Genomic DNA, 6,154 nt, shown 5'->3' on the forward strand with positions numbered 1-6,154 from the left:
GTATTCACTCACAGTGACTCAGCCACAGAGTCTGACTCATTTTCTTGCTGTTACTCATAGAAAGGAAAAGCCAAATGGCAACCAGTCTGTGCCTGTAGCCACCTGTAATTCTCCAGTTTTCTGCTGTTATTCTCTGGATGAATTTCTGTTTATCGACACTAACACACTTATCCTGCTGAAGCTTTTAATACTTCTTTCTACAGAGAAAGACTGATTAGAAAATAAAATTTACTACCCCTAAAGCAAAGAGGAAGTGTGCTGAATCTCCATGACTGCTTGTGGAGTTTGTGAAACGGGACAATTTCAAGTGGACACTTCACAAAGGTAGCAACAGAATGAGACCAGATGGAGCAACCACCAGGCAGAACTGGGAGCAGCTGCAGGATTGCTGCAGCTCCTGAGCTGACTTCTGTGGTCTGGAGGAGGTTGCTGGTGGTCTATCTCTTAAAGGTGCTCCGTGCTAAGAGATCCTGCTTCCAGCAGCAATGACGTTACTGGTCACCAGAAATCTCTCTCACCCACTCTCTGAACTGGACTCCCCAATGCAATGGAAGGACTTGAACTGCAAAGAAAAGGGATGGTGTTATACTCTGTGTAAGCCTCTGTTGCACTGTCGGCTCAGGAGTCTCTGCTCATTTCAGACCTGGCTGTTGCCCTCTTGCACATATTTTGTCCTCTCATCAGGGTGCAGGGAAACACCAGGCCCCAGTTCCTTCTCTTGCAGTGTGATAGGTGGCTTATTCTGTGCTAGAGACCACAGGAGCATGAGTCAGAGTTAAAAACCTCACCCAAGAGAAGCTTTTACTGTGAGGTGGGAATTGGTGCCTGCCACTACAGCTTTGCCAAACCCAGCCTTTCCCATTTCAGCTTCATTCCAGGTAAAATCTGCACAGGAGAGCACAGTGCAGAGCTCCAGGTGGGTGGGCTGTCCAGAGGACAAGGAGGTATCCTGGGTATGGAGCAGGGCTGTGTTAGAGCTATGGCAGTTTCCTCTTGATTATGGGAAGCTGAGGATTCAGGTCAACAGGCTGAGTCTTCCAGAGGGGAACTTGGCCTTAAACCTGGCTCTCCCTTCTCAGTGGCCTGCTGCTGGGTGGGAGGCCACCATGGGGCTCTGCTCTTTAATCATTCTCCTGGATCCCATCTTAAGAGTTTTGATAAAAATTGTTTCACAAACTCTCAAATGAAAAGCTGGAATTTGGGTTATTTTCTGGTGGAAAAATATTTAAATGGAAATATTCCTTGCCTGCCCCTCTCTGAAAATATTGCTCATTTTGAGTGCAAATGCTTCTTGTGAGGTTGCTTTTTTTTTGATTGCAATCCCTCACTTGGGTTTCTCTTTGCCTCAAGCAGAGGATGGGAGTTGGCCTCGTGTTACATGGCACTGAAGTGACCTCCTGGGGTTGCCTGCGTGTCCTGCTGCCCTTCATGGCAGAGCATGGCTGAGAGAGGCTGGAGTAGTTGTGTAGCATGTAGGGGGCAGGCACTGCCCTGCTGCTCCTGGCTGTCTGCTCTGAATACCCGCCACCGCCCCCAGCTCTGGCAGCGGTGTTTGCAAAAAAGCTCTGCAGGCAGTGGAAGTGAGCTGGTTTCTTCATGACAATGTAGTTATCCTTTTAAGGGAAAATTCCCTCTGGGAGCCAACCCTCAATTACCTCCTGCTCCAGTGCCTTCTTGCTGGAGATGGCTTGTAACACAGCTGAGTTACAGCCACAGGAACTCAGCTGAGTGCCCAACCACTTGGAAAAAAAATAATAATTAAACTCTGTTGGCCTCTGTTGTTTGTTGAATCTAGAAATTTGGGTCAGAACCCAATAGCTGGCTCTTCTCATCAGTGTATTTGTGCAGAACCAATCTGTGGATGCTGCATCTTCAAACCCAGATGCTGTCTATTCCCACAGTATTTCTGGTGTGTGCAGACCCCTGTGTGCTTGTTCTTCCCTAAAGCAGTTTGTTGCAATATTTGGGAGCTCTAGGTATGACAGAACTGGTGATAATTAGCCAATGCAAGTATCTGCTAAATGCCAGGGAACTGGGGTTGGCAGTGTATGCATTTCAATTTGCTGTTATTCACTGTGATGACTGGGAATGGTCCTCCAAAGTCCTGATTCGGAGGCTGAAAAATTCCTTCTATTCTGCTGACATGTCTCACTGTCCACGGGAAGGATGTCTAACCAGGATGGGGCTGCTGTGGATGTTGCCCTCTGCCACTCTCTCTCAATGAACAGAACAGGAGCTGTAGAGAACAGGCTCTGCTCTTTCTACTCTGTAGGAGTGGTGGCCTAGGCTGCAATCCCCCAAATTTACATCTCTTGTGTTTAGTGCTGAAAATACTTTAATTCCAAACAAGAAGCTTCCTAGAAGAACATGACATTCTTGAATGCAAACTTGTCACAGGAATGAGACCAGACTCCTTACAGATGTTCTAGGGATTCCTTTGGATGTCTGCAAATTTACTGGGATTGTGTGGGCATTTTCACTCATTTAAAAAACCAACCTTGTACCTATGCAGCTACTGTTGTCTTGAGACAAAATAAATGGACCACAGATTGTGGCCTGACTGGATCATCTGAGAATGAAACAATGCCCCTCTGAGGAGCAGAGGAGCCAGGCTGGAACCTTGTGCCTCATTTTGAATGAAATGGACAGGAATCCTACTTTGCCTAGATAAGACTGAAAAAGTTTTCACTTCTTTTCAGCTTTCCCAAGGGCTTAAATTTTCTTCCCTTTATCTAGAGCAAGGAAAAACATTTTAAAAAATTTAAAGCTTTTGTGAGAAGACAAGAAGCAATCACATGAGTTCCACCAAAATATGTAATTTCATATTTTAAAAAATGCTTGGTTTAGTTACTTAAGAAATTGTAAACCAAAGTGTTGAAATCATGATTTTGAGCTGCAGAACAAAGTTGTCACCTTTTGAAATGTCAACTTCTCAAAATTATTTTTTGTACAGTTTTTTAAACCAGCACACCTTTCCAATCTGCAGTCCTCTGATATCAGCCTTGCATTGCTATTTTGACCTGAAAATGTTTTGCCAGAAAATTTCTCACCAGCAACTCCCATGAGACCCTGATTCCACCCTTGAAGGTGGGTGGTTTTGAACTTACCTGGATGGAAGAGCAGAAGTGTGGCTAAGCTGAGAGCAGTCCTGCCCTTTGAATTCATGACTGTTGTTTGCATTGCTGACCTTTCACAAGTCCATTAGCTCTTGGCCATGGAGAAAAAAAAAAAAAGGGGAATATATTTGCCTGGCCCAGGAAATTCAATCCATGCTGTTGAAAATTCAGTGTTGCTCCAGAGAAAGAGCCCATCAAAAGCTCTGTGGTTGGACAGAAAGGTTATCCACGGGCTGGGGTATCTCCTGTGATCTCCCATATGACAGCTGGCCATGATTTTTCCTTTGAGCTTCCCCTCATCACCATCTCTTGCAGAGCTGTACAATACATGAAGAACTGGGCAGTGCTTTGCTGTCATGGTGATGTGGTCTAAACAAACCGAGAAGACTTTGCCAGCATTTCAAAACTCACTTCTTCTTGCACATGAAATAGCTGAGGAACTTGCAGTTTTGTTTGCACAGATCCTTGCCCAGTTAGTCATGCTGGCTTGCGTATCTGTTGGACTTGTGGAGATCTTCTCATGTTTTATCAGTTTCAGTGATAAATATCCCAGTGTGCAGTGGTGTGCTAGATAACTTGTATCTAAAACAGATTAGACTTTGTCCTCTAAGAAATATTTCTTTGTGCAAGGCACATTTCTCTGGAAGGAAAATATCTATTTCCTCCAAAACTAGAGTTTTTGTGGAAAGGAAAAGGTAAAATATTAATATAGTTAAGAACTTCACAAGCATCTGAAACTATTTAGAGACCAAGAGGGAATTAAATGTTTCAATAAAGGGTAAAGGAAAGTCAGTTTTCAGCATTCAAATATCCTAATTTCTTTATATGCCCTGCTGTGTAGTTCTGCAGGGAAGGAGAGTTTGATTCTGTTTGCATTGCATAAATGTCATATCCTTCCCCATGAATGACAGTTAGTACTTGGCATTGCATTCCCATGTCTTGCCCTCTTCCTGCTGCTGACCTCTTCTCCTGATAGTCTCTGCTCCACATGGCTTTGTCTTTTCCCCCCAGAACATCTCCAAAATATTTCAAGTTCTTATTTCTTGTTTTAAATGAACAATATCTTAGCCATACTAGATATATACAGTATTTTCATAGTATGTGTTATCCACTTATGGGCTGAGAGTACAAGTTCTTTAACTGTCATATTGTCCAAAACAAGCAGGATTTGGAGGTCCATCCCTATCCCTGCTTAGGGTTAGAAAAGTCATCAAAGGACAAGTTCTCAGAATTGCCTTTTTTGTTTGTTTGTTTTTTTCTGTTTTTAGAGGCACTTCATGATGTTCTGGTTATTCAATGTTTATTGTAATGTCACTAGTTCACCAACTAAAAATAAAGTATCTGCTGCAGAATGGGTTTGGAGCCCACCTCTTCAATGCCCTGTGCCGCTGCCTTCATTCTGTGGGGTGAGAAGCTCCATCATCTCTCCTGGGTGCACCACATGGCAAAATTAATTCATAGCTACAAAACACCTTTAAGTCTTTATACCAGAAGACACTATAAAAGAACCACCAAGAGAGGTAGTTGTAGCTTTGAGCATTTTGATTCCTTTAATTCATTTATTTTGAGCTAATAATTTTAAAATTCAATTGAAGAATGCCCATTTTCTGAAGCACAAACATCCTTTATGGGCATAGGGTGGAAATAGGAAATGTAAAAATGGGGATTGTAGATGCAGGGGATGTAAAAACTGGATTGTGAATCTGATGGCAGTGGGAGTAAGGATTTTCTTGGCAGCAGCACAACTAAAACTTTTGTAAAGTTTCTGTCAACAAAGTTTTGAGCTTTCTAGAGCCCAGTTGTTCTGGCAGAGAAGGGGCATGAGATGGAAAAGTAGGGAAAGATGAGAACTGAAATGTGGAACAGAAGAAGAGGATCCATTTTGGAAGAGCAGGCCAGGCTGTGGAGGTGTGAGCAGGGTCTGCAGGGGCACCACATTTATCATCTCAAAACTCCTCCGTGAGAGGGAAGCCAGGGTTAAAGACCTGAATATCCTGTGAGGTTTATCATTCCCTGAGCCTCTTAATGTTTTGTAACATCCCCTACCAGTGGTTATCACAGGAATATGGTGGCTTGTAGCTGTGAGGTAAGGCACTAGAACACAATGACTAACTTTCCTGGAATAAATTAAGCCCTAGCTTTTTGAAGTGTGTGAATTTTCACAGCATAACAAAACAGGGATCTCCATTCTCTAAACACTGTGGGTACCTTTTGCGTCTACAAATTTTCTCACTCTTAAACTGGAAAGGAGAAATGTTGGAGAGCTTCACTCCTGATGACTCATAGTTAAGCTAAAACATGCGTTTTTTAATAGCAAGAATAATTAGTCATCAGTGTAGGCTAGCTCAGGCTGTAGTAAATCTTTTGGCCCCCTGGGACTGGAAGAGATCTTTTTGTTCCTTTTCAGTTGCAAATTATTGAGTTCTGTAGGATCACAGGAAGGAATCTAGGACCTGCATTGTCTATTTCAGAGTCTATTGCGCAAGACAGTCTCTTCGAACCAGTAAACCATAACTATCCGCTGAATTAACAGTGAGTCAGGCAAATTATTCATATGGCAATACTATGTATGTTTTCTTTTGCATTCTTTTACATTTTTTTATTGTTTCACATAGTGCTAGACATTTCCTTTCCTTATAAACACCAATTTCAGGCCAAAATGTGATGTGTTGTGTGTTTTCTCAATGAGAAGAGAGTGCCTTTCTCTACAGCTTATCTGTAGAAATCACCCTGTGTTTTGGAGGTTCCCTTGAGGAACAGCCCCCTTCCCAACTAGGGGTTAGAGGGTTTGCTAACCACAATTTATTAGCAAAATGAATGTTCTTATTGTGCAACAGGATGGCATGTACACTTGCAATCTACCCTGCTTCCTTATAACTTTTGAATCTTAACTTCTTACCTACTTTTGACCAATTTCTGACCTGCTGTTGCAGAGGGTAAGCAGTCACTGAGATACCACCCCCTTCCCTTCTCTTGCTGCAGCTTCCTGGCATCTGGGTAGAGAAAAAAGGCTCTGTTGTTGCTCACCACCAAGGGAA

This window comes from Pseudopodoces humilis, chromosome 16 (assembly GCF_049639895.1).
Source record: "Pseudopodoces humilis isolate 2021_Gansu_Grassland_sample_001 chromosome 16, ASM4963989v1, whole genome shotgun sequence".
Classification (NCBI taxonomy): Eukaryota; Metazoa; Chordata; class Aves; order Passeriformes; family Paridae; genus Pseudopodoces; species Pseudopodoces humilis.